This window comes from Oryctolagus cuniculus, chromosome 13 (assembly GCF_051225735.1).
Source record: "Oryctolagus cuniculus isolate XC-2025 breed Fujian yellow rabbit chromosome 13, ASM5122573v1, whole genome shotgun sequence".
Taxonomy (NCBI): Eukaryota; Metazoa; Chordata; class Mammalia; order Lagomorpha; family Leporidae; genus Oryctolagus; species Oryctolagus cuniculus.
In genome coordinates this window covers 63,159,068-63,186,103 of record NC_142879.1, presented here as the reverse complement: position 1 = coordinate 63,186,103, position 27,036 = coordinate 63,159,068, and the positions used below count along the sequence as shown (strand labels likewise).

The window sequence follows — 27,036 nt, the reverse complement described above, 5'->3', positions numbered from 1 at the left end:
ACACACAACGGAGTTTTTACAGCATGGACAATTTGGAGGCTCTGCCTGGAAAGCACCTGCTCCATCATGCTCGAGGTATTGGGCCATTCATTTGGTTGGGAGCCTCTAACTATCAACTCTGCATTTAAAGCATTCGGGGGATTCCCCCACTCCCATCCTGGATTCTGAGTGAGACTGAGGATTGTGAACCGAAGGCCTGGAGCACTGGGGAAAGGCGTCTCTGCCAAGCTCGAGGGAAGCAGGGAAGACGAGATGAACAGTCAACTTCAGAGGCCTCAGAGCCCCCCTGCCAGGATAACCCTGACCTCTTGCTGCTTTGGGGGAAAAGTGTGGAGTTCTAAGGCCAAGGTCTGTGTCCTGGCATCTGGGGTACTCAGGTCCAGCAGCTTCAGGGCTGGGCGCCTGTCACTTCATCTGTTCGTGCCTCCCTCCCCCAAGTCAGCTCCTCCCCCTCAGTGTGAGACACTGCTCACAGCAGGTGCTGTGGTGGTCACGGGCTCAGTGAAGCATTTACCACCAGGCCAACTGTTTTATAGCCCTAGACTGCACCATTAACTGGCTCTGTGTAGTCTTAACCTTGGCTGCTTTGGAATCACCTGGGGAGAGCTAAAATGTCCCAGTGACCCAGCTGTACACAGACCAATGAAATCAGAATTTCAAGGGTGGGATGAGGCCAGGCATTAGTCTTCTTAAAAACTCCCCAGGTGGCCGGTGCCGTGGCTCACTAGGCTAATCCTCCGCCTTGTGGCGCCGGCACACCGGGCTCTAGTCCTGGTCAGGGCGCCGGATTCTGTCCCGGTTGCTCCTCTTCCAGGCCAGCTCTCTGCTGTGGCCAGGGAGTGCAGTGGAGGATGGCCCAGGTGCTTGGGCCCTGCACCCCATGGGAGACCAGGAGAAGCACGTGGCTCCTGCCATTGGATCAGTGCGCTGCGCCAGCTGCAGCGCGCCGGCCGTGGCGGCCATTGGAGGGTGAACCAACGGCAAAGGAAGACCTTTCTCCCTGTCTCTCTCTCTCACTGTCCACTCTGCCTGTCAAAAAAAACAGAACAAAACAAAACAAAACAAAAAAACCCCAGGTGATCCCAATGTTCAGCCAAGCTGGTGCACCAATGAGAGTGCAGAGGGCGAGGGCTGGCTTCCCACATCCGTGAACACAGATGGGCTCACGCTGAAGGGGTAGGCCTCAGCGGGTGGGGGTGGGAGCTACTACTTCTGGGGCACACCATGAGCTAATCACTTCCTGGGTCCTGTTCTTGTTCCCCTTTTACAGAGAGGAAAATGGAGGCTTGGAAGGAACGGAACAGCACGTGTGTGCCATTGACTGCACTGTGAGAGCCAAAGGGGAGCCAGCAATCAAATTTGCTCTTACTGCGAGCCAGGGTGACTTACCAAAGTCAGCCCGTTAGGGTCAACCAATCAGAGCTTTTGCATTAAATTTCCACCCAGAAGCACCAACGGCAAACCAGCTCCAGTGGTTCTCACCACTCTGGGCCTGAGAGATGCAAGTTACAAATCATCCCCCAGACTGCTGACAGGACTTCCCCCTCTCTCTGTACTGACTCTGATCTGGCAGAAGACAGATGGAATATTCAAAGCCCTTTCACAAGCGACTATGCTCGTGTGTATTCGGCCCGGATGTCAAGAGCCTCTGGCTGAGAAAGAGCAGATTAAATGATCTGCAGAGCCCTGAGAAAGCATCTCTTCTCACTCGGCAAGGGAGGGAGCCACAGGGACTGAGCAAGAAAGAGGGGGTGTCACCCGGGACAGAGAGTGCTCCTCACCTGCGCTGCAGCACCGAAACAGCCGAGCCAGGGGCACTGTGCCTGGCCAGGCCTTTTTCCTCCTTTTGATGCAGGAGGGATGTGCCCCTAGAGGAATGGGCTGGAGGTGAACCTGGCGTTTCTGAGTTACAGATGGGCCAGCAAATCCATAACAGTGAGGAAGGAGGGAAGAGAAGCACGAGGCCCCAGTTGTCTCATATGTCTCCCTTACTGGGGCACAGAAAGCCACAGGGACAAATGGCCAAGAGGGCCATCGAGACTTGGTTCCAGCACATGCCCTGCTCAATTTTCCTGACTCCCGGCTCTGACAAAGCCACTCCAGCCTGTGAAGCTTCCACGACTTTCCATGGCACAGAGTGATACAGAGAGGCCGGCTCAAAGGCCTGACCTCTCTCCAGTTCCATCTTTCCCTGCCTTTCTGGGATATTTCCACCGACCTACCACCTGTTCTGGGCTTCAGCAAGGGGAATTGAATCACTGTTTCCTGGAAACACTGCGAGAAATTCCTGCTCCAGGCCTGCCCTCTCTGCTCCCAGAATACCCCGATTCCCACCCTGGGAGCTGCCCAAGCCCCTGACTGCACATGCTTCCTTGGCCCTCCTGTGTGTCAGCAATCTTCCGACCACGCTCCTGTTCCTCTGACGCTTCCTTTCCTCCGACTGCCGAGGGAGACGGAGTTCCAGCTTTGTTCGCAGCATTCGGCACCGTCTGTCTTTAGGCCTGTGTCTTCCATCACCAGAGGCTCAGGGAAGGTAGGGCAGAAACATTTGAAAAATCTTTTTGGGGGTGGTTGTTTGGTGCAGCTGTTAGGATGATCCCAGTGGTTGGTTTGAGTCTCAGTTCCTTTGTTCCCAATCCGGCTTCCTGCTCGCTGCTAATGTACATCCTGGGAGGCAAGCAAATGATGGCTCCGGTACTTGGGGTCCTGCCACCCACATGGGAGACCCAGATTGAGTTCCTGGCTCCTGGCTTAGACCTGGGCCAGCTCTGGCTATTGTGGGCATTGGGAAAGTGAATCAACAGATAACAACCCCTCCCTCCCTTCCTTCCTCCTGCCCTCCTCCGCTACCTCTCTGTCTTACAAATAAAATGAAAATAAATAAATGAAAATATAAAAATCCCTAGCACTTGGGCCATCTTCTACTGCTTTCCCATGCCTTAGCAGAGAGCTGGATTGGAAGTGGAGCAGCCGGGACTCAAATCAAAGCCCATATGGGATGCTGGCACCGCAGACTGGGGCTTTAACCTGCTGCACCACAGCACCAGCTCCAGTTGCAAACATTCTTGAAACCTGTTCACATTTTATTCCTAAACTGCATTGCCCACAAACTTTTTGAAGTTCTCATATCTCACAAGTTATCACTTACCTTTAATAGACATTTGTATCATTTGAAATTTTATTACTAGGATGGTGATAATGGATGCTTTTGTACAATCTCCCTGGGGTACTTGCACAAGATACATGAAATTAGTGAATCATATTAAATGAGTGTAATTAGCTATACCACATAATGTCAGAATATACTGATGTGTATTTCACAGATCTATTTGTTCATATGTTAACTTAATATTTGTTAAGCATAAAATATGTACCAGGCACTATGCTAGGATCTTGGCATAAGTCAGGAAACTAAATAAATTAATGCCTTTGTAGAGTATAGATTCTATTCTTCAGCAGCAGTATATAAAAGATTGTATTATGATATTGCCAATTTTTTTAGTTTTTGCTAATGTAATTATTAAATAAAATATATTTTTGAGCATTAGTATATTGTGTGTTAAAAGTGATCTTTAAAAATAGCTTCATTCAGAAATGATTCACATGTATTAAATTGTACATGTTTAAAATGTACAACAAAGTTTTGACATAAAATACATTCCTGACACCATGACCACAAGCAAGATAATGAACATATACATCATCCCTAAAATGATCTATGTACCTTTTTTTTTTTTTTTTTTTTTTTTTTTTTTGACAGGCAGAGTGGACAGTGAGAGAGAGAGACAGAGAGAGAAAGGTCTTCCTTTTGCCGTTGGTTCACCCTCCAATGGCCGCCGCTGCAGCCGGCGCACCGCGCTGATCCTGGCAGGAGCCAGGAGCCAGGTGCTTTTCCTGGTCTCCCATGGGGTGCAGGGCCCAAGCACCTGGGCCATCCTCCACTGCACTCCCTGGCCATAGCAGAGAGCTGGCCTGGAAGAGGGGCAACCGGGACAGAATCCGGCGCCCCAACCGGGACTAGAACCCGGTGTGCCGGCGCCGCAAGGTGGAGGATTAGCCTATTGAGCCACGGCGCCGGCTTCTTTTTTTTTTTTTTTTTGACAGGCAGAGTGGACAGTGAGAGAGAGAGACAGAGAGAAAGGTCTTCCTTTGCCTTTGGTTCACCCTCCAATGGCCACCGTGGCCGGCGCACCGTGCTGATCCAAAGCCAGGTACTTATCCTGGTCTCCCATGGGGTGTAGGGCCCAAGCACTTGGGCCATCCTCCACTGCACTCCCTGGCCACAGCAGAGAGCTGGCCTGGAAGAGGGGCAACCGGGACAGAATCCGGTGCCCCGACCGGGACTAGAACCTGGTGTGCCGTCGCCAAAAGGCGGAGGATTAGCTTAGTGAGCCGTGGCGCCGGCTCTTTGTACCTTTATAATCCCTTTGGGATATTTCCCTTCCCCCTTCCTCGATTCTACATTCTATTAATGTGCTTGCCTATACAATGATTTGCTTGTCATGTTATGTTATACAAATGGAATAAAAGAATCTGTACTCTGAAAAAAAAAAAGAAAATATAAAAATCCCTTTATCCTTTATCAGGGTAATCTTAATGATAATCTAGCAGGAGCTCAGATGTAGCAGGTTGATTCATTTCGACTGCACTTAACAAATTAGCGACTTAAAACAACACCTGGTCATTGTCTCAGTTTCTGCAGGTTAGAAGTTGGGGCTCCACAGGGCTGGATTTTGTGTTCAGGATCTCACAGGGTTGATACCCGGTGTTAGCCAGTGTCGCTTCTCATCTGGGGCTCCAGGTCTTCTTCGGAGCTCACTGTGGCTGGTGAAATTCAGTTCCTGGGGTTTGTAGGGCTGAAGCGTCCATACTTTGTGGCTGTCACTCTTGGGGTGCTCTCAGTTCCTACAGGCCTCTCAGGACCTTGCTGCAGGATTCCATGCACCTCCAAAGTCAGAAGGGGAATTCCCTCTGGCTTTGCATCTCTTTTGTGCTTTGCATCTGTGATTTCTTCAATCTCTGACCTCTAAATCTAAAGATTCACGCAATCAATGAGTGGGACCCCTCAAGCACCTCTCTTTTGACAAGTATTTTTCTTTAACATAACCCCAGGACTGATGGACTTGCACTCAAAGGGGGAGAGATTATATATGGGTGAGGGCCATTGGGATAATTTTCAAATTCTGCCTAATATAAGTGCTAATGAACTAAATCTTAACTTCAGGCTTTTATACTCTGGACCTATTTGTATAATATTTTTGAAACCCTTCCTCTTGAAACTGTGTTTACAATTTTTTATGTGTATATGTGTGTCCCCTTTTCTGGGAAGTGATTCTACCATTTTCATTGGATTCTTAGACAGCTCAGGGAGTGCTAAGCATAGACATCCAGACCAGGAGAAGGAAATCAGAATTACAGGAGGCGGACCATGCTAATGGGCAGCCTGCATAGAAGGAACACTAGGCTTAGCAGGTGAGCAATTTTTTTTTCTCATTACCAGTGTCTCTAGACCAGAAGACCTTAGAGAAATCACTCAACTTCTCCCCCCTCATTCACAATCAGGGATAATCACAGCAAGTCCTATCTCTCCCAGTTTTTAGGAGGAGTAAAAGTTTGTAAAAATGCCTTGCAAGCTGTGAAGTGTTACCACTTGCCAATTGTTTATCAGAGTGAAGAGACACTGATGAATGAGTAGGATACAACATGTTGAGTGAAAAAAAAAAAGGGCAGAAGTTTATATTTATCACAGTTACATAGTACATGGTTGTACTATGCATTTTCCAAAGTCTGTTGCTGCTGAGGACCAGGTAAATTATTGCTATTGGTTGAACAGGACATGGCTCCTAAACCCTTAAAGATGGTTACGTCCCTAACTCATTAGTTGATGGTACTAACAGGATGGAAACTTAAACCAACTATGCAGTGTCTAGGCGGTCGGCCTGGCAGGAGGTTCTTAGGTCATTGAAGACGTGCCCTTGGAAGGTGGTGTTCATGAGAGCATTGGTTAGGAAAGCCACATCGAGTCGAGCTGCTCTCTGGGTTGCTGGGTGATCCTTCCTCTGCCCGCACTCCATACCCGACCATTGCCAGCCTCATCAGCTGCCAACCTAATGGGGCTGCATGATCTTAGACTGTGGACCTGCAAAACCAGGAGCCAAAACAAACTTTCTTGCTTCCTCAGTAGCCTGTGCCAAGTATTTGTTATAGAAATGAAAAGCTGACTACTATAATTATGATAACCCTCCTGGGAGACATTCCAAAATGTAACAGGAGTTTAAAAAATATCCAAGCCATTTCACCCTGAGATTATATTTCCAGGGATTTTACTTAAGGATTTAGTTAAGGAAACACATGAAGATTGCCATAGTTTAAAATCAGAACCAATCTAAATATGTAATAACAGGGAATTGTTTAATGATACATCAAATATCATTAAAGTATTAACATTATATCGCATTTAAATATCTGACATGGAAAGAAGGTCTACAATGAATAGTTAAATGGAAATGGCAATTTCTACAAATAGTATATACAGAGTGTTTGAATCGATTCCAGGGCAGAGCCAGGAGTGCAGATGGGCTCATCCCAATGTCAGGGCTGCAGTCAGTCATAAATGAGAATCATTTCCATTGCTCCCGGTAGTCTTGCCTACCCCTCCCCCCCACAACACTCTGTCTCAAGGTGAGCCAGGAGTTCCTTGAGCAAAATGAACTGATGATACTCTCAGCATTAAAGTGGCCTTACCTTCCTCCTCAGCCTGGTGGGACAGCCTCTCCTCATCTGGGTTTTGCTGAGCAGGGTCTTCTCTTTGTTCCCATCCTCTGTGTCCCTTCTTTTTGTCACAGCTGGGGGCTGACTTTTCCTGAGATCTAGCTCTTCCCCAGGCTGGAGTGGGAATCTTTTTTTATTTTTGTAAATTATATTTGTTAATTTTTATTAATTTGAGAGGGAGAGGGGAAAACAAGAGAGCTCCCAAATGTTTGCAACAGCTGAGGTTGGGCCAGGACCAGAGCTGGGAGCCTAGAGTGCCATCCAGGTGCCCTACATGGTGGCAGGAATCTAATTTCTTGAACCATAGCTACCACTTCCTAGGGCCTCCATTGGTGGGAGGCTGAAGTCTGGAGCCAGACCTGGGAATTCTGATATGGGATCTGAGTGTCTTTTTTTTTTTAAGATTTTATTATTATTATTTGAAAGAGTTACAGAGAGAGATAAAGAGAGAGAGAGAGAGAGAGAGAGAGAGAGAGAGATCTTCCATCCACTGGTTCACTCGCAAAATGACCACAATGTCTGGGGCCGGGGCTGGGGCTGGACCAGGCAGAAGCCAGGAGCTTCGTTGGGATCTCCCACATGGGTGCAGTAGTTCAAGCATTTAAGCCATCTTCTACTGCTTTCCCAGGCAAGTTATCACATGGCTAGATTGGAAGTGCAGCAGTCAGGATTCGAACTGATGCCAATATGGGATGCTGGCATCTTAGGCAGCAACTTAACCCAGTACGGCACAATGCTGTCCCCACTCCCTTTTAAGATTTATTCATTTTGCCAGCGCCACGGCTCACTAGGCTAATCCTCCGCCTTGCGGCACCGGCACACCGGGTTCTAGTCCCGGTCGGGGCGCCGGATCCTGTTCCAGTTGCCCCTCTTCCAGGCCAGCTCTCTGCTATGGCCCGGGAAGGCAGTGGAGGATGGTCCAAGTGCTTGGGCCCTGCACCCCATGGGAGACCAGGATAAGTACCTGGCTCCTGCCATCGGATCAGCGCAGTGCGCCAGCCGCAGCACGCCGGCCGCGGCGGCCATTGGAGGGTGAACCAAAGGCAAAGGAAGACCTTTCTCTCTGTCTCTCTCTCTCTCACTGTCCACTCTGCCTGTCAAAAAAAAAAAAAAAAAGATTTATTCATTTTGAGAGAGTTTCAGAGAGAAGAGGAGGGGGAGGGGTAAGAGGGGTAGGAGGAGGGGAGTGAGCGAGTGCACTTCTATCTTCTGTTCTAACCCTGCAGCTCAATGCCCATGTCTGGCACAGGGCACTTGTGGTGTGTGCAGTTCCCATAGCTTCCTGAACTGCACACCCTCTCTCCACCATCAGCCCTTGAGGGCCACACTGCTTAAACAGGACAGGACAGGTTCTTTTTATTTCTTTTTTAAAAGGATTTCTTTTTTCAAAAGGCAGTGTGTGTGTGTGTGTGTGTGAGAGAGAGAGAGAGAGAGAGAGAGAGGAATCTTCCATCTACTGATTCACTTCCAAAATAACTTGCAATAGCTACAGCTGGGCCAGACCAAAGCCAAAAGCCCAGAGCTCCATCTGCGTCTTCCACAGGAATGGCAGGAACCCAGGTACATGTGCCATCAACTGCTGCCTCCCAGGTGTACCTGCAGGGAAGTGGATCAAAAACATGGAGCGGCTGGGACTCCTACATGGGTTTCGAACGTCCCAAGCAGTGGCTTAGCCCCCCTGCTGCATCACAATGTCCAAACCAAACTATGTTTCCTTATTACCTTGACCCAAACTCAGAAGCAAAACAGAATTGTCTTCTGAAATCCAGAGTGGGAGATGATCAGCTGGGCTGAGTTGGAGCAGAAAGTAAGGAATCCCTCTCCTCTCCTGTCCCAGGCCTTCCCTCTGTTGTGAGGTCACTCAGACTTTTTTTTTTTTTTTTTTTTTTTTTTTTACAAGCAGAGTGGACAGTGAGAGAGAGAGAGACAGAGAGAAAGGTCTTCCTTTGCCGTTGGTTCACCCTCCAATGGCCGCCGAGGCTGGCGCTCTGTGGACGGTGCACCGCGCTGATCCGAAGGCAGGAGCCAGGTGCTTCTCCTGGTCTCCCATGGGGTGCAGGGCCCGAGCACTTGGGCCATCCTCCACTGCACTTCCCTGGCCACAGCAGAGAGCTGGCCTGGAAGAGGGGCAACCGGGACAGAATCCAGCGTCCCGACTGGGACTAGAACCCGGTGTGCCGGCGCCACAAGGTGGAGGATTAGTCTATTGAGCTGTGGCGCCGGCTGTCACTCAGACTCTTAAAAGCTCAGGATTTTAACCCACTATGGGGCTGCACTGCCAGGGAATGGCTGGAAGGCCCCACGGACAGGGGTTGATTGCCAGACTACAGATGTACCTTGCTGCCTGAGAGGAAGCTATAGGGTGAGAAAGCACTCCTGCTGGAGGGGACCTCTGACACTGGAGCTACAGAGAATGAAAGGAGAGGGCAAGCTCAGAAGGTGGCCAGGTCCAGACAAGCCTGTGTTTTCTGGACCAGCAAAGGGGTTCCAGACAGAAGCTGCCCCCCACCTCTCTCAGTCATTTTTGAGCTGAGACAAATTGCTGCTGAGAGCACACCTCCTTGGTGTAGGCTCTTCCCCCAGGAGCAAATGTAATTAAGAGAAAAACAACACACCGACATCTTTAGAGAGGCAACCCCCCAGACTGATCAGGCTGTCTTCAACCAGGCCTCCAGGGAACAGGGCTGAGGTTGTCCTGCCTGCTCTCCCTCACCAGGCCAGGAACAACCGAAGGCTGGGAGGGAGAGCCTCACTACGGAGCCCATAGCTTCATTTCCTTCCACCCGGAAGTCTGGCATTTGCTTGTTTTGCTGTGTACGGGGAGGAAGATCTGTCAGTGCTTGAACCTGGCTTGTTCCAAGTCACTGATATGCCAGAATACCAGGTATAGAAGCTTCCCAGCGGTCAGGGTTTCTATCCTTGCTCTGGGAGGGTTGAAGGCTGTGTTAAAAATCATGTGAGGTCCAGGAGATTTTGTCCAGGAGCTTTTGGGGTGGGAGCAGCAGGAGACTTGGGAGAAGGGGGTTTCAGGTCTGCATTCTGTGCTTCCCCCTGGGTGGCAGCTTCCAGCCCCGGTTGGAGGAAGGATTCAGCATGGACAGGAGATTGATTATGGACGCAATCAGTGAGAGGGTGGGGTTACAGTTCTTCTGCTCCAACCCAACCATGTGGTTGTCTCAGATGCTGCCCAGGGCCCTTCCAGTGGTGACACTGATGGCACCAAGATACGGGGTGCAGGGCCCCAGCTTTGCTTCCCACTTATGTCTCTCCATCTGCTGGAAAATGCAGGACTATCAGTGAGGAGTATTTTATAGAGATGCCTTTGTCCTCTTGCCAGATTGTCAATATTGGTTGTGAACAAAAGGGACACATCTGGTGTGCAGAAAAAATGAATTTTTAAATAGTGTTTCATTAAGTATTTTAGGATCCTACAAAAGGCAGCACATCAAACTACTGATCCAATCACCTAAATTATGTTCTCACAGGATGCCTATCAGACAAAGACATCTGAGTGCCTGACCCAGAGAAGAGAGTCCAGGTAGGGAGCACGTGTTAAACTTCTTTGGGTCCTTGTGCCTGTGCAATGCATGCCGTGGGTCATCAGTACTACTGCTTTGCTTTTGCTTTTGCTTGGATGAGGACAGGAATAAGGGATCAGAATTCCATATTTGCCTGTAACCCTGCTCATTAGGGAAATCGTTTGTTTTCTTGAATCCATCATACGATTCCTTTTGTTTTTAATCCATAGAATCAAATGGACTTTGTAAGGAGAACTGAAACAATTCCAACAAGTCTAGGACACAAAGGAGGTTCCACCAATGTCCCATTGTTGCTGCTTTCTCCCCCCAGTAAAGGGTATATAAACTTTAGGTGACCTCCTGGGGCTCTTGTCTTCTTGAATTCTATTGCTTAGACATGAGCTGGTATTTTGGCTTACATGTAACTGTCTTAGGCTTTGTACTTACGACACCAAAAGCACATAACCAAAATCTCAGTAATGAAGCCAGCCGTCACGATATTTAGTTGCATCATGCAAAATAATCATCTCCATTGAGTCATCAAAGAGTCGAATAGCTTTGTGTCATATCTGGCCAGATTTTATTGAGTCTTCTTATTAAATCTTAACGGATGAGAGGGTCCCAGTGTTGAAATATCTGTGGAAATTGATCTCGTTGTGTTTCCTTTGGGGATTGGGGATGTGGTCCCAGTTAGCAGAGCTTACTCTTAGGAAAATCTAATTCTGTTCCATCAAAAAAAAAAAAAATAGTAAGGAGAGAGGAAGGTGCATTTCGGTTTGCTGCCTAAAGTTTTATTTCTCTTGTATTCCTTTGAGAAATGAGATGACTCTGTGTGCCTGGCTTACAGATGATGGAATAAAGTACCACTTTATGCCATACCTAAGAAATACATACCATCTGAACCAACATAAAAATAACAAAGTGGGCCAGCTCCCTCCGGGAACCTTGTGTGTCTGTCCCTGGAATCCCGCCTTCATTAATATATATGGATAATGTCTGATATTACTTTATAGTTATGTGCCTGTCAACTCTGTATTTATTAATCTGTCCTTAGGCTTTCTTATAGTTCCACAAGGTGTTAAAAACAGATTCAATAGTAATGCTATATATCCAGTTGGACATATCTGCAAAAGACAAAACACTCTACTGAATTGTAAAGTGTTGCACAAGGATGAGGCTGCTTCACAGGGATCTCCTTGTATCAGGGTTTGGTCAGGGGCAAGACTGGCTCATCAAGGGGTGCGTGAGAACTGAGTTCAAGTGTCTCTGGAATAGTCCTGCTTCTGAGACCAGTCCTGTGCTGCTTAGTTCCCTTTTCTTTATTTAAAAAATCATTTCAATAATTTTTTCAACTACTGTGAAATACCCTTAAGCATTCAAAGTTTATTTTTATATATTTTTATTTATTTGCAAGGTAGAATGACACAGAGAGGGATATACACACACACATACACAGAATCTTCCATCTGCTGGTTCACTCCCTAAATACTCACAATAATCAGTACGGGGCCAGGCCACAGTAAGGAGCCAAGAACCCCATCCAAATCTCCCATGTGGGTGGCAGGGAACAAACTGCTGGAGTCATCATCTATTGCCTTTCCAAGATGTCCATTAAGAGGGAGCTGGAACAGAAACAGAGTAGCAACTCAAACCCAGGTACTCCCATGTGAAATGTGGGTGTCCCAGTGGCCTCTTTTGTGCCACATATTCTCCCCCCAGTTATTTCTTATCTGCTTACCTTTTCGTTCTTTCACACTGTAGCTTTGAGATGAATTTTTCCCCCCCTGAGACTATGGTCTCAAATTGCAAAAAAAAAAAAAAAAAGAGAGAGAGAGAGAGAGAAAGAAAGAAATAAAATGGCCAATGACCATCAGCACATTGGCCCTGAAAAGAACTGGCCATATCAAGTGTTAGTTATATGCCAGTCACTGTTGTTGGAACCAGATGTGTTTTAACGCATGCCATCCTCATAGCGCCCCCAAGGAGGCAGCTCCTGTCACTATTTCTACTTTGTAGGCGAGGAGGGGAGGCCCTAGGATAGATCACTGGCCCCAGGTGCATGGTTGGGAGAAGAATCCAGGCAATGTGGCTTGGGAGCCCAGCTCTTCACAGCCCTGCTATGCTTCCCTTGGGAGTAGCTGCTTGCTACCTGCCTGCGGGCCTTGGAAACGGAGGGTTAAAGAAGCATTTGGGCTACAGGCTTCCATGTGGTCTCAAAAGGCAAGTTTATTCACTGTACCAAAAAGAACCAAAACCTCCCTGGAATGCTGGCTTGGTCGTCTCAAGTCTTCTCTTTGTTCCACATCAGGTAAGTCTTGGCTGTTGCACACACTCATACTGAGCAGAAAACTCCCCAAACATGTGTGATTTATTCCATTCAGGAGGCAGATCAGTGTCTCCTCCCAGCTCAGAAAGCTGTCTTTCACTCCTCAGAGCCTACCGGATGCCTGAAATACTGATACACTAGTCCCCTGTACCTTTGGTTTCACTCTTGGGAATTCCAGAAGCAGATTTCTTCTAGGAGAATTTTCCAGAGTAATGTTCAGAGTTCCTTGAATAAACAAATAATGGCCAGGACTCTGTGTGTGTGTCTTATTTATCTATTAAATATATCTCATCCTTGAAAACACAGTAGATATTGTTCATACATGGTTTCACTTTCCTTGGTTTCAATTACTCGTGGTTAATCCTGATCTGAAAATATGAAATGGAGAATTCCAGAAATAAATACTTTCTAAGTTTTAAATTGTGCCCTGTTCTGAGTAGCATGATGAAATCTTTTGTCCTGATCTGTCCCACCTGAGACATGGGTCATCCTTTGCTATCCAGGGTATTGTTGCTTTATATTCTACCCGCCTTTTAGTCATTTGGGAACCTTCTTGATTATCAGATTTCAGAGCCTGTGTTCAGATAACCTTTATTTTACCTAATAATGGCCTCAAAGTGTAAGATTAGTGATGTTGGCAATTTTATTATAGTGCATTGTTATAATTTGTTTATTATCAGTTACTATTATGATTCTACTACTGTGCCTACTTTACAGATTCGACTTTATCACAGGGATGTAGATATAGGTAAAAACACTGTGTATATAGGGCATGGGACATCCACATTTTAGGCATCCACTGAGGGTCTTGGAAGGTATTTTTTTTTTTTGGGTAAGTGGGGACTACTGAATAAACTCTTAATCCTACAAATATTAATTTTTTGAGAGGTATTTTTTCCTTCTATGGCCAGTCAGTTGATTTCTCAATGTGTAAGTAGGAGACCAGCCTGTCAGAACTCTAACCCAAGCGTGAAAATGCAGCACACAGAGCAAGATGTTGGCCTGAGCCCAGATCCTGACACCACCTCTCAGCAGCAGGATGGCTTTCAGGAGGTTAATTAACTTCTGTAACAATGACTTTCCTCACCTATAAAATGGTATTCCATAGCACTCTGTAGAGAAAATATGCAAACAAGCCCTTAGTACACTTCCAGGAACAGAGTAAGCACTCAACAATGTCACTCTTATGGTTATTAAAACCATCTTGCCTTTGTCCAAAAACTTTCAGTGGTGGAGAGTTAAGGCATAAAGCAGATTATTGGAAAACTCTAGTTCAAGGACAGGACCAACACCAGAACTTCAGAGCAACTGACATCTACTTCCACAGACTTTCATTTTTTAACTGTGCCACCTTTTACTCTGTCAAGTCTCTGGTAGTCAATATTAGCTACTTCAGAAACAAGAGTGCTGAAGTGAGAATTCGTGCTGTCCAGTGTCACTCTGCAGCAAGTACTCCAATTCTTATCTCTTGGCACTAATGAGTACTCCATAGAAAGGTTATAAAACCAGAAGTATTCCTCTCTGTTTGTGAAAACGTGGCATAGTCTTTCTATTTCTTATATTCTTTTCATGTCTGTTAAAGGGTAGTACAGACACATGATTGTCTATTATTCTCATTTTATTCATCCATCAATCTAATGTTCATTTCTCAAGAGATGAGTCACAGAAAAAAGATGTTGTCTCCAATCCCCAGATGCTAATGGAATGTAGAAGACAGATCCATAAGTGATGGTAACTGAGAGATAATATGGTGGAGACTAGATGGACTCAAGGTTCTTTGGAAGCAGAGAAGAAAGGAGTTTAGCCTGTCTTGGGCTGGGGTTCAAGTAGTGATGTGCAGGAGCAGGAAGGGAGTCAGCTGAGGAGTGATCTATGGCAAGCATGTAAGTGGCGCCCGTACTGTGGCAGGGACTGGCTAGTTCCCAAAGCTTCTGTCTCCCCTCCTTCTTGGGAGCACTAGCTTTTTGGGTCCAGGAAGCCAAATAACTGAGTTTTAGCCAATAAAACCTGAGCAGAAGTAATGTGTGCTGCTTCTGGGCCTGGCCCACAAATTCCCTTCCATGGGATTCTTGTGCTTTCCCCATCTTTTGGCTCCCTACAGACAACGACAACAAAGCTGAAAGCCATGTCTTAAAGATGATGGGGCCGCAAGATGGAAGGGGCTGGGTGCCTGTCTCAGAAGAGAGCCTCCTGCCGATCAAGAATGTGTGTTTTCTGCTTTATGGATGTGAGAAATAAACTTCCATTGTGTTGTGAGCCATTCTATACTTGTGGGCTAATTTTTTGTTGTTACAGCAGTTAGTGTTACTTCTAATAGCACAATTATTAAATTCAGAAGCTTGGATTTGTTTTCACTGTTTGGAAACTAACCAAATTAGCCAGGTCGGTCCGAAGAATACAAATCCAGTACTCTTGGCTTCTTAGTCTGCTGACCAATGAAGTAATCTGAGAGCTAGACTCACAGTATATTCCTCTCATGGAAAATTCCATTTGAGATATATTTGGTCCTTTATCCATACAGAAATCGTTTTAGACCTGATTGAAATGTTCCTGTTTCTCTAAGATAACATGGATTACTCTAGCAGCCGGTTGCTGCTGTAAAAAAAAAAAAAAAAAAAAAATCTGTGCCTTGCCGTTTTCTTTTTCCTAAGTAAAAAGGAAGGAGCAGGGGCAACTTAATTTCCTATAAAGACAAGGAAAAGAGGCCCAGCAGTTTATGTATTAGTGAGGAAAAGACAAAGGAGGACGAGTATTTGTTGTCCATGAGATTTTTCCAGGGCTTTTCCTCCAGTTCATAGGTGTCTAACCCATTCTTCTGTTCATTCATTTATGCATCTGTGTTAGTTGTCTATTGCAGCATAACACATTGCACCAAAGCTTAGTGGGTTATGACATCAATCCTTCATTATCTAATAAGGTTTCTGAAGGTCAGGAATGGGGACTGGTTTGGCCAAGTGGCCCTGGCACGGCATTTCTCATGAGATCTTCGTCAGTCATCATCTGAAGGCTGGACTGGTGCTGAGGATTGGCTCCAAGCAGGCTCATGCAGGTTGGAGGCCTCAGTTCCTTAGTGTGGAGGCCTTGTTGTGGGGCTGCTCAGGAGAGACTGGGTGAGAAGGAAACTCTGGGACCTTTTATGATCTCGTCTCTGAAATTACACACTGCTAATTCTGCCTTATTCCACTCATTATAAGTGAATCACTAAATCAAGCCCAAATTCAGAGTAATTAATCTCTGCCTCTTGAAAGGTGAAATATCAAAGAATTTATCGATGTATTTTAAATCCTCACCTCCACAGTAACCAATATTTGTCTAGTACTTTCTTCGTATCAAATGCTGTTCTAGGTCCTAGCAATCTAGAAATAAAACAATGAATACTTCACTAGAATTAGCTGCCATGAACTTGAGCAATCGGTGTTGATGATTTAGCTTGGAGACATTTTCCAGATCCTTTCCCCTACTATCAGCTATAATATCAATAAGTTACCATTGCTGATTGATTGTCCACTATGTCTCAAACAATGCAAAGCAGGAAAACATTTGTAAGGAATGTCTAGTTGAGGACACACCACACTTACTACTTTCCTCCTTATCTTTCTCAATTATTAACATAACGAACGTTAAAACATGCATCTTACTGTGAACTTTTAAGCATCAAGGAGACCTCATCCAACCACAGTTTTTTTTTTTTTTAAGATTTTTTTTTTATTTATTTATTTGACAGGTAGAGTTACAGACAATAAGAGAGCGAGAGAGAGAGAGAAAGGTCTTCCTTCCGTTGGTTCACCTCCCAAGTGGCTGCCATGGCTGGTGCACTGTGCTGATCCAAAGCCAGGAGCCAGGTGCTTCCTCCAGATCTCCCATGGGGTGCAGGGCCCAAGCACTTGGGCCATCCTCCACTGCACTCCCGGCTATAGCAGAGAGCTGGACTGGAAGAGGAGCAACCGGGAATAGAATAGAACCCTGTGCCCATATGGGATGCCGGTGCTGCAGGTGGAGGATTAGCCAGATGAGCCACAGTGCCGGGGCCCCAACCACAGTTTTATGCTTTATCCCCACAAATTGTTTCCTGGCCAATATGCTTATTAGTAAATTGTAGATGATTAAGAAGTAGAAAACAAAGAAATTTAGCCTAAGTTCATAACATCACCATGGCAAGTTACATAGGGCTCATAGTAATAGCAACTAAGATAATCATATACTCATTGTGGGATTGGTTAATTCAAATGGCTTCCCTTAAACTGCCTTCCCTTAAAAATGCCTCTGATGAATAGATAAATGAAGGTGATCTTGGGTAACTTTTGGATACTCTGATATGTGCCAACTCTGATGTCAGGAAAGCAATGCCTTATCCTTCTATGAGCCAATACTACTTCACTCTAGTATCCCTGAAATGGACACACCGGATGCATTACCTCCTGAAAATCCCTGGAATTGCACGATCAGAGGTGGAAGCGTCCTTGAATGTGAACCAGTCCTACCTCTCCATTTTCCGTAGTAGAGACTGAGGCACAGAGAAGAGAGGGGACTCCTTATGGATCACCCAGGGATTGGCGGCAGATGTGCAATTGCATCCCAGACCTCGTGGTTTCCATCCTGACTGCTTTCTCTCAATTTCACTTTGCCTTTGTAGTAGCAGTGCCCCAGGGTGCCTACTGAGCAGAGGCAGTGCCTTCTTTTCAGAAGGGAGGGTAGTTGGCTGCACTATAGTGTCTGCACTATTCTTATTCTTTGCAAATTGCTATCTAAGCATTTTGTGGAATGTAGTGGCAGTCGACATTTTTGAGAACTTACTATCACCAGGAATGTTCTGAAACACATTTAATTCTTTAAAAAAAAAAAAAAAGCCCAGGACCAGAAAACAAACCCCTGTGGTAGTGTGGTATTGGTATTGTTATTCTCCCTTTTTTATAGCCAAGGGATTAAGGCACTGAAAGGTTATGTAACTCGCCCAAGCTTGCTTAGGTACTAAGTGGCAGCTCTGACGCTCAGATCCTGGCATTCTGATTCCAGAGTTCGTGATCCTTAGCACTAGGTTGTAATTGAAGATTCTCCTGCTCACCACCAACAAATTTCCTCTGAAGTCAGGCTGACCCTTGTTGAATTCTTTGCTTACGCTGCTCCTGGAATCCTCAGTCCTGTATTCCATCCTAGTTGGGAAGCAGCAATTTTTCTCCCGTATCCTTGCAGTAACACCTTCTTACCCCTCTATGCAGCCGACACGGCCTTTATACACAAGTAAGCAACTGCCTAAGGTAGTGAATTGAATGTACAGTGGGTAGGAAAAGGAGCCCTGGCTTCTAGTCTCTGTCTGCCAGCAGCTTGCCTAGTAACCCTAGAAAGTTAGGTCCAATTTTCTGATTTTTTAAAAATTATTTGAGAGTCAGAGAGACAGACACGCAGAATGAGAAAGATGCACAGAGAGAGTGTGTGTGCTCCTACCCACTGGTTCACTCCTCAACTGCCTGCAATGGTAGGGACTGGGCCAGGGAACTCAATCCAGATCTTTGATGTGGGTGGCAGGGACCCAGCTATCTGAGCCATCACACATGCTTCGCAGGGTCTGCATTGCCAGGAAGCTGGAGTCAGGATCTGGAGCCAGGTATCAAACCCAGGTACTCTGATGTGGAATGCAGGTGCCTTAAACACTAGGCCAAATGCCTACTTCCTTCTCCGAGTTTCTGAGTCTATAAAAAGAAGTGTTGCCCATTCTGTAATACCTAGTGAACTTACTGATTCAACCAAGGCTCATCAATTGCATTAGAAACTTAGGTGAGATGGTTGGGAGCACACTGTGTGTGTGTGTTTTCAATCCATCTCCCAACAGGTTTTTTGCTATGTCCAAATGGAAAACAACTTTTTCCTCTGGAGAGTCAGGTCACTCCTTAACCAAGAGGTCAAATTGAGCATCATTAACCATGGGATAATCTGTACTTATGGACTTCCTAATGTGGTACCTTACCAAATGTATAGCACCATCTAGGGAGCTTTTTTAAAATTTTAATAACTTTATTGTGATGTAATTCACATACCATACATTTAAAGCATAAAATTCAGTGTTTTTTAAAATATACACAGAGTTGTATAATCATCATTGGTATCTAATTTTTAAAAGATTTTCTTGTTTATTTGAAGGGTGGAGTGACAGAGAATGACAGAGAGGGAGAAAAGGGTGGAGAGAGAGAGAGAGAGAGAGAGAGAGAGGAAATGTCCACAATATCTAGGATAGGACCAGGCCGGGGCCAGGAGCCAGGGACTCCCTCATGGTTTCCCACGCGTATAGAAGGGATCCAGTCCTTGAGTCTCCCAGGCACCTTAGCAGGAAGTTGGATTGGAAGCAGAGCCTCAGGAACTTGACCCAGGCACTCCAGTTGGGATGCAGATGTCCCAAGCAGTGGCTTAACTTGCTGTGCCATAATGCCCATCCCAGAATCCAATTTTTATCACTCCCCCTACATTAGTAGTCACAACCACTCTAAGCCCTAGGCAACCAGTAATCTACTTCATTTGTCTACAGATTTGCTTAATATGAGCATTTCATTTAAACAGAATTGTATGTCTGTGTCTTTTGTGAACAGCCTTCTTCCTAGCAAGTTTTCAAAGTTCATCCATGTGTCGGAACTCCAATCCTTTTCTCACGAGGATATACACCATTTTATTTACCCATCAGCCAATGGACACTTTTAGAAACTATCATTAATAGTGCTACTATGGGCCGGCGCCGCGGCTCACTAGGCTAATCCTCCGCCTTGCGGCGCTGGCACACCGGGTTCTAGTCCCAGTCGGGGCGCTGGATTCTGTCCCAGTTGCCCCTCTTCCAGGCCAGCTCTCTGCTGTGGCCCGGGAGTGCAGTGGAGGATGGCCCAAGCACTTGGGCCCTGCACCCCATGGGAGACCAGGAGAAGCACCTGGCTCCTTGCTTCAGATCAGGGTGGTGCGCTGGCCGCGGCGGCCATTGGAGGGTGAACCAACGGCAAAGGAAGACCTTTCTCTCTGTCTCTCTCTCTCACTGTCCACTCTGCCTGTCAAAAAAAAAAAAAAAAATAGTGCTACTATGGACACATGTGTACAAGTTTTGGCATGGACAGAAGCTTTCATCTTCCTTGGGTATAGATCTCAGAGCGGAATTTCTGGGTCCTGTGGTGACACTGTTGGGTCTTTTGAGAAATTGCCAGCTGCTTTCCTAGAGCAGCCGCACCCTCTTACAGTCCCACCAGTGATATAGGAAGGTGCTGCATTTTCTTGTCAAACATGCTGAATCTGGTTAATCAAGCCTTCAGGACTAATTTTCAATTTATAGGAGATAGTGTCAGTAAAAATGTTCATGGACACCGCGAGGAAGCAATCAGACAAACCTGGAGAGTAAGGCATTCCATGCCTGGCTTGATCTCTCCAAAAAGTCCTGGAGCCAGGGTCCAAAAAATTAAAGGTGGGGGTGACTGTGCTAGATTAAAAGGTATAAAGTGGGCCCACATGCAGTGCTGGCATACCATATGGGTACTGGTTCGCGTCCCGGCTGCTCCACTTTCGATCCAGCTCTCTGCTGTAGCCTGGGAAAGCAGTGGAAGATGTCCCAAGTGCTTGGGCCCTTGCACCCATGTAGGAGACCAGGAAGAAGCTCCTGGCTTCGGATCAGTGCAGCAACAGCCATTGCAGCCTTCTAGGGAGTGAGCCAACAGATGGACGAGGACCCCCACCCTGCACCCCGTAACCCTGCCTTTCAAAGTAAATAAATAAATCTTAAAAAAGGTATAGGGAAATAAGACAATCAAATCTGCTGTGGTTACTGGTTGGAACAAAACAGTTCTAGGAGACATTTGGGGCCAAGTTGTGACATAAATATACATTGGATTTAAGATGGTTTGTATTAGGAAATTATATATTTTCCTGAGTAGATATTGGTATTGTAGCTAAATAGGAGAATGTTCCTATTTAAAAAAACTTTTTAAAAATTTAATTTATTTAAGAAGGAGGGGAAGAGAGACAGAGACAAAGAGACAGTGAGAGAGAGAGAGAGAGAGAGAGAGAGAGAGCACTGTTCATTCCCCTACTGCCTGCAACAGCCAGAGCTGGGCCAGGTTGAAACTGGAGCCTTAAACCAATCCGGGTCTCCCACAATAGGTAGCAGGGACCCAGCTGCTTGAGCTGTCATGAGCTGCCTCCCAGGAGGTGCATTAGCAGGAAGCTGGAATTGAGAGCAGAGCCAGAATTTGAACCCCGGCACTCTGATACAGGATGTGGCATCCCAAGCAGTGTCTTAACCACTGTGCTCAAAGAATGTTCTTAAATTTAAGAGATGCAGCTAGATCACTCAAGTGTCATGCTATCTGCAACTTGCTTTCAAGTTGTTCAGCAAAATCACATGCAAGTCCTTGCATACACACAACACACATCAATGATAAAGTCAGTAATGACAGCCATTAATTGAAGTGAAGGATGTAGTATATGGATGCTCAGTACTCAGTATTTCCTAGTGCTTTAACTTTTCTTACTGTTGATATTTTCATAATAAGAATCTAGAGAGAAAGGCTGTTGTAAGCCTCATGGTTTGTAATTTTAGCCATGTGTCTCCAATTAGACTGCAAACCCTGAAGGGTTAGGGCTATACTCTATACTCTTTGTATCCTTGATATGAAACCCAGGGCCCAGTGCCTCCAGTGTTTCTAATACTAATATCCTAATGTTAGTGCCTTCTCATTTAGCAGAAATGATGGAGAAACTTGGATGGACTGAGAATTCCAAAAGTGTCCCTGGAATGGAAGGAGACATGACATCTTTCACTTTATGGCCCTAGCTTGGAAAATGAAAGGGTGATAATTGCAGTAATGTTCCCAACGTCTGCCAGCAGAAACAAACTTTTCTAACTTTGCTCCCAGAGCAGTTGATGCAAAAGAAAACAGAAATCAACCAGGCTTCCAATTAGCATCACTCTTGTTTCTGCCCAAGCAGAAGCAAGTCAGCTAAATAAAATCCTGAAACAATACGTAGCCCCTGGGGTACTGAACTCTTGTTATTGTACTCAAGATAGGGACTTTGGAAAGATTCTTGGCAGATAAAGTGTCACCAGTGACAGAGAGGGCATTCAAAGACTGGTGCTGGTGGGCCGTGAGTTCCTGGGGATGTCACACAAACAGTAGGGTCACCCACACCTGCTAACGGCAATCCTGAGAGTAGATAATATCCCCTCCAGCCTTCCATTCCCTCCTGACTCACTGCCAGGAGTTGGGATGGAATTGCTTTCTGCCAGTGCAGTTTTCTTCATCTTCAACACAAATTGAGGCAGTTTTTCTTTATGGTATTGGTTTTAGGACTGTGGGGGTGAGTGCTAGAAATATCAATGTACTTCAGGAGAAACTGAAAATTCAATTTGTGAACTGGGTAACTCTATGTGGCCATTCGCTGGCCAAAGATAGCACATCCCAAATCTCTTGGAGAGCTCTCATCCAAAATGCTTCTCTTGACTTCCCTGTACAAATGTTCTGGATATTCCTTTATTTTCAGAATTGAATCTGTATGTAGTAGGTCACTTATTTCCAGCTTTTTTAAAAAAAGATTTGTTTATTTATTTGAAAGACAGAGTTACAGATATGCAGAAGCAGAGAGAGAGGTCTTCCATCTGCTGGTTCACTCCCCAAATGGCAGCAATGGCCAGAGCTGTGCTGATCTGAAGCCAGGAGCCAGGAGATTCTTCTGGGTCTCCCACATGGGTGCAGGGGCTCAAGCATTTGTGCCATCTTCTGCTGTTTTTGCAGGCCATAGCAGAGAGCTAAATCAGAAATGGAGCAACCGGGACTCGAACCAGTGCCCATATGGGATGCCAGCACTGCAGGTGGAGGCTTTACCTGCTATGCTACAGCGCTGGCCTCTCCAGCTTCTTTTGACATTAGTTTTAGAAAGAGCCACTACCATGGGGTATGTTACACAGCAAGTATGGGCTCTTTCCTTGACAGAGAACAGCTTGGTTTTAACCCAAAGATCTGACCACGTGCTCTGAATTCTAAGAACAATGATCATTTAAACATCATCAATTTTTGCTAAGGCATGTATTCAAACCATGGGCCCATCCAACACAGAACAAACTTTTGCCTCCAAGGGTGGTCCTTCTGGTGCCCATATGCTAACTCTGTACCCAATGTTCTGAAACATACAGTTCACAGAATTCAGGCTTTGTAGACATAAAACTGATAAATTAATGTTTCTAGGAGGACAGACCAATCCCATTAAATTTCACACAAGGAGAAGAAAATGGAGACAAAAATTTAGTGAGTTGCCTATTACAATATTTCTGAAGGTGTGTTTTAGAAAACAAAAACAACACGTTCAGGCAGATTTGGGAGAAGTTGCACATCAGGCCCCTCCTTGGTGAATATTACCGAATCTAAGGTGAAGGAAGGACCTACAATATGGAAATCTGTTTAACTCTGTAACATTCAATAGCCTCTCTTCTAAATCAGTGACTCACAAGATGCTTTTTAAAAATTTGACATGTGGCTGGCGCCGCGGCTCACTAGGCTAACCCTCTGCCTGCGGCGCCGGCACACCGGGTTCTAGTCCCGGTCAGGGCGCTGGATTCTGTCCCGATCGCTCCTCTTCCAGGCCAGCTCTCTGCTGTGGCCCGGGAGTGCAGTGGAGGATGGCCCAAGTCCTTGGGCCCTGCACCTGCATGGGAGACCAGGAGAAGCACCTGGCTCCTGGCTTCGGATCAGCGCAGAGCACAGGCCGCAGTGGACATTGGAGGGTGAACCAACGGCAAAGGAAGACCTTTCTCTCTGTTTCTCTCTCTCACTGTCCACTCTGCCTGTCAAATATATATATATATATATGTATATTAAAAATTTGACATGTGAGCAGGTAATTGTGGCACAGTGAGTTAAAACACTGTTTGGGACATGTGCACCCCAATCGGAGTGCCGATTCGGGTGTTAGCTGCTCTGATCTGATCCAGTTTCCTACAAAGCACCTGGAAAAGTAGTGGAGAATGGCACAGGTACTTGGGTTCCTGTCACCTATGAGGGAGACCTGAGTGGAGTTCCTGACTCCTGACTTGGGCCTGGCCTAGCCGTGGCTGTTTCAACCACTTGGGGAGTGAATCAATAGATGGAAATTCTCTCTTTTTCTGTAGCTGTGCCATTTAAATAAATCCAAATTAATAAACATTAGAAAATAAAAAATTTGGCATAGCATCAGTTAATAACTCAGGGAAGATACTTTGGAAAATGATGACCTATAATCACCACAAAGAACATGGTATTCAAACAAAGTGTAGAAAGTTAGGTGACAGAGGAATTTGAATGTTGAATATTTGATGATGACATTAATGAATTACTGTTAATTTAGAAAAATGTAATGACATGCTGGTTCCATTGTACTTTTCCTTAATTCTGTCACATGCTGAGATACTTACAAGTGAAACGATTAATTTCTGAGGTTTACTTCAAAATAGTCCATAAGCTTAGCATAGGTGGTTGTGTGAAAAGAGGTTGGATTTGATTTGGTAACTGCTCAAACATTCTTTTTTAAAGAACATTGTCATATTTTAAAAAAATGATTTTTAATGTTGACATGTTGAATGGTTGAGAGTTGTTTTGATGACACAAATTTGCTTCAGAAACTATCTCTAAGTACCTTCTAATTTACGGAATAATAGTACAACCATTGTGTCCAAGCAGATGCTAACTATCTGAAGGACTTTTCAGCATCAATCAGCTCAAGGCTACCAGCCTGCACGAAGCGCTTGCTTATTCATGGTAGAGGGGCAAGGAGTCTTCTGATACCTTTTGTGTATCCACATGCTATTTCCTTGGATGGGACTTATGAGGACCCGTGAACCCATTATTCTAAAGATCTTGTTGAATAAATTATGACAAGCAGTTACAGGAATTTTTCACATGGTGAGCTCCAGTGATTCCAAGAGATGGTAGAGCAGAGAACATGGCTCTGGAGTCAGACTATGGGGTTTACCTCTAGGTAGCACCTATCTCTGGTTGTGGATCTTGGGCAAGACACTTGAGTTCTTTCAACTCTCACCTATAAAACTGGAAAACAACAACAACAATAACAATATCCTCCTCATAAAGCTATTGTGACTGTTCAATCAGAAAATGTAATGTAAAGCAGTTCATGACTATGTCGTAATAACCATAATCATTGTCATTATCAGCATCATCTTTGTAACTAATTGATGAGAGGGATGACTCACATGTGTTAGTGAGTCCCAGTCAAGGTCTCTGAGCCAACAGAAATGGGTGTTAGTTATGAGACTAATGAAAATATGCAGCTGCCAAGCAATCTCAACAGGTTAAAAGAGGCACAAAATACTTTTGTATCTATGTTAGGAAATACAAGTCTATTGCAAAAAAGTTTTTGGAAAAACAGAATTAAAATGTTTATTAATGCTCAAAACAAATTGTATGTACATTTCTTATAGTACACATTTCCGTGTACTTTTTGATGAATTTCAAAGTTTTAGCACCAAAAACAACTTATGTTTTAATTTCATTTTCTATGAACAGCTTGAATTCCATGTGTAGACCTTCTCTTTTTGATCAGTCTTTATTTTAGCTTGTTTAAATGAGAAGGGCAAGTGATATCACCTTAATTTCATTTATTGAAATAGAAATTGGGTTAAAGCCTAAATATTAAATTTTTATCAGTGGTGTGTTAAATACCATTACTAATGTGGGTTACTCTTGTTTTTAATGTTTGTGAAATTTCTGAAAAAGAAATGAATATTTCCATTTTGGTAGCTACTAAATTTTATAATAACTTTGATAATAATTTAAGAAATAAATCAGCTCAGGAAAGAGTGATTATTCAATAAGGAGATTAGGCATCCAAATATTCCTTTCAAGGAACATTTAGTCTCCATATATCTTTAATTTTCCTTCACATTTCCTCCAAGAATTCAAATAATGACTTTAGGCAGTTACCCTGGAAGCTTACACATGTTTAAAAACTTCATGTTTTTCCATTTCCCAGGTATTGTCACAATACTTTCCTGTCTCAGATGTTCAGAAAAGTGTAGCAATATAAGTACATCCTGATTTCATTCTGATCATGAGTAGCAGTGGAAATGTGGCATGGTGAGGGCTAAAGGCTTTGTAGAATAGTTTCCATCACACTGATTATTGCATTTTTGCTAAGCTCCAGTTTCCTTATCTATAAAAAGTTTTTTCCTGCAATAGTTGACTCAATAATTGAAATGTATAGTATATAACAGTCTAAGCATTAGACTTTATTATTAATGTTACTAATCATTTTTGAACAATTGTAAAGTCACACACACACACACTAGTTAGCTAGATAGAGTCCCCATCTGCTGTTTCAGCCCCCAAATACCCACAACAGCTGGGGACAGTCCAGGCAGAAGCTGGAAATTGGGAACTCAATCTAGATTTTCTACATGAATGGCAGAGACCCCTTTACTTGAGCCATCATGATTGCCTCCCAAGGTCTGTGTTAGCAGGATGTTGGAGTCAGGAGCTAAAGGTAAGACAAACCCAAGGACTCTGTTGAGGGATGTGATTATCTTAACCATTAGGCAAATGCCCACCCCTAGATCCTTTTTTTTTTTTTTTTTTTTTGACAGGCAGAGTGGACAGTGAGAGAGAGAGTGACAGAGAGAAAGATCTTCCTTTTCCATTGGTTCACCCCCCAGTGGCCACTGAGGCCGGTGCACTGCGCTGATCCCAAGCCAGGAGCCAGGTGTTTCTCCTGGTCTCCCATGCGGGTGTAGGGCCCAAGGACCTGGACCATCCTCCATTGCCTTCCCAGGCCACAGCAGAGAGCTGGCCTGGAAGAGGGGCAACCGGGACAGAATCCGGTGCCCAGAGGCGCCCACAGGCGGAGGATTAGCCTATTGAGCCGCAGCACCAGCAGATCCTGTTTTTTAAAAAGATTTATTTTATTTATTTGAAAGATAGAGAGGGAGGGAGAGGGAGGGAGGGAGAGAGACAGAAAGAGAGAGAGGGAGAGGGAGGGAGGAAGAAAGAGAGAGAGAGAAAGAGAGTCTTCCATCCACTGGTTCACTCTCCAGATGGCAGCAACAGCCAGAGCTGCGCCAAACCAAAGCCAGGAGCCAGGAGCTTCTTCCAGGTCTCCCAGCAGGGAGCTGGATTGGAAGTGGAGCAGCTAGGACTCGAACCAGTGCCCATATGGGATGCCAGCGCTGCAGGCCAGGGCTTTAACCTGCTGCACCACAACACCAGAACCCCCTACCTCCAGATCTTTTAAAAAGTAGTTTAGAGGTCAGTGTTGTGGCCCAGCAAGTTAAAGCTGCTGCCTGTGATGCCACAACATCCCTTATGAGCATTCAGGTCGCAGAAGCTCCACTTCTGTTCCAGCACCCCGATAATGTGCCTGGGAAAAAAGTGGGAGATGACCCAAGTACCTGGGCACCTGCTATCCATGTAGGAGACCCAC

General features: G+C 45.2%; 1 long non-coding RNA gene across 1 annotated transcript; it reads left to right on the top strand.

The window, feature by feature from the left end:
• Positions 1-638: 638 nt before the first annotated feature.
• Positions 639-10,302, top strand: LOC149122627 (uncharacterized). Its single transcript, XR_016219333.1, has 3 exons — positions 639-1,176; positions 1,271-2,533; positions 10,257-10,302. It is a non-coding gene; the product is annotated as an uncharacterized LOC149122627 (long non-coding RNA).
• The last annotated feature ends 16,734 nt before the right edge of the window (positions 10,303-27,036 follow it).